The sequence below is a fragment of the Manis javanica genome, chromosome 6 (genome assembly GCF_040802235.1).
Source record: "Manis javanica isolate MJ-LG chromosome 6, MJ_LKY, whole genome shotgun sequence".
NCBI classification, from domain to species: domain Eukaryota; kingdom Metazoa; phylum Chordata; class Mammalia; order Pholidota; family Manidae; genus Manis; species Manis javanica.
Window position 1 is genome coordinate 148,821,019 of NC_133161.1, and position 1,426 is coordinate 148,822,444.

A 1,426-nucleotide genomic window follows, 5' to 3' on the forward strand; every position below is an offset into this window, starting at 1 on the left:
CGTGCCCTACGCTCTGGTCTCTTTCCCCAGGGCTGGTCACAGATGACAAGAGAAGCAGGATCAAAACTAACTTTATTTTTACTCAGTTCCCCCTTCTATGTGCGGAAAAGCTTTAGGCGAAAAAAAGCCTCTTCTAGAAAATTATAGCCTGCAACTCCCTTTCTGCTGCTCCTAGGAAGTCATTTAAGATGGAAATTAGAGCCCATTATTGCACATTTAATTACCCACCAAATGAATGGCATATTTAATGGAAATGGCAAAATCCTTCAACATGTGTAAGATTTCTAGTTCATGCATCTCCAGACGTGTTGCAAAATAATTCATTAGCTAGAGGTTGGGAGTTGCCGGGCTGCCTCAGGGGAAAAGCAGAGCTAGGGAAGGGGGCCAAGGATGTGCGAGCCAATCAGCTCACATCCCTGTCCCCTGGGACCGAGGAAGTGCAGACTTTTCTCCTAACGTGCTGTGAGGTACAGACCCCCTCCTCAGCAGGGTGGGGCGACAGCGCTGGGGCGTCCGAGTGGGGAGAAGAGGGTGGGCCAGCCCTGTCCAGTCCTTCCCTGCCACCCTACCCACCTCCTGTACTGCAGCTCTAGGCAATATGCAGAGGCAGCCGTGAGGTGGGGAGAGCCTCAGGTAGGGCAGGGACGAGGGGGCCGCTCGGAGGCCTTACTTGGAGGGCAGCCCTGTCACCCCCACCTGCCAGTGTCCCAGCCGTGTCCTTTTTGGCTTTTGCTCCGGGCTCTTGTTACATTTTAGGGATATTTGTTCATTCCGCCAGCCAGCCAGCGTTTATGGAACATCTGCTCTTCGTGGAAAATCTGTTTGTTAATTCAACCATGCAAACAACCAACCTTCTTATTAAATACCTATTATTCATTTGTTTCCTCATTCACTCATTTGTTTAAGTAATGAACTAACTTTCCAACATGTATTGATACCTGCTGATTTATGCAACCAGTGAGCAGCAGAGCACCTGATATTTGCCCGCCCATCAACCCACCCATCTACCCATCCACCCAACTAACCACCCACCCTCCCACCCATTCATCCACCCACCCATCCACCCACCCAACAGCTAACCAAACAGTATTTATTGAATCTGACTGTCGGCTCATGCAGTCCACGCCCACCCACTGGGCCCCTTCTATACCACTGTGCAGACACTAGGGAAACAAAGATCAGAACATGTCCTGCCTTCAAGGAGCTTAGACTCAAGTAATAATGAAAGAGCTGATGTTTCTACAGCATGGAATCCACATGCCTGCCCTGCGCTAAATGCTTTACATGTATTGACTCATTTGCTATGAAAGCCACCAGAAAGAAGCAGGGCAATAGATCAGAGGGAGGGTAAATAACTTTCTCGGCATTACACAGCTTTTGAGTGATAGAGTTTCAGGGTTAGAACCCAGGCAGAAGGATTTGAGCG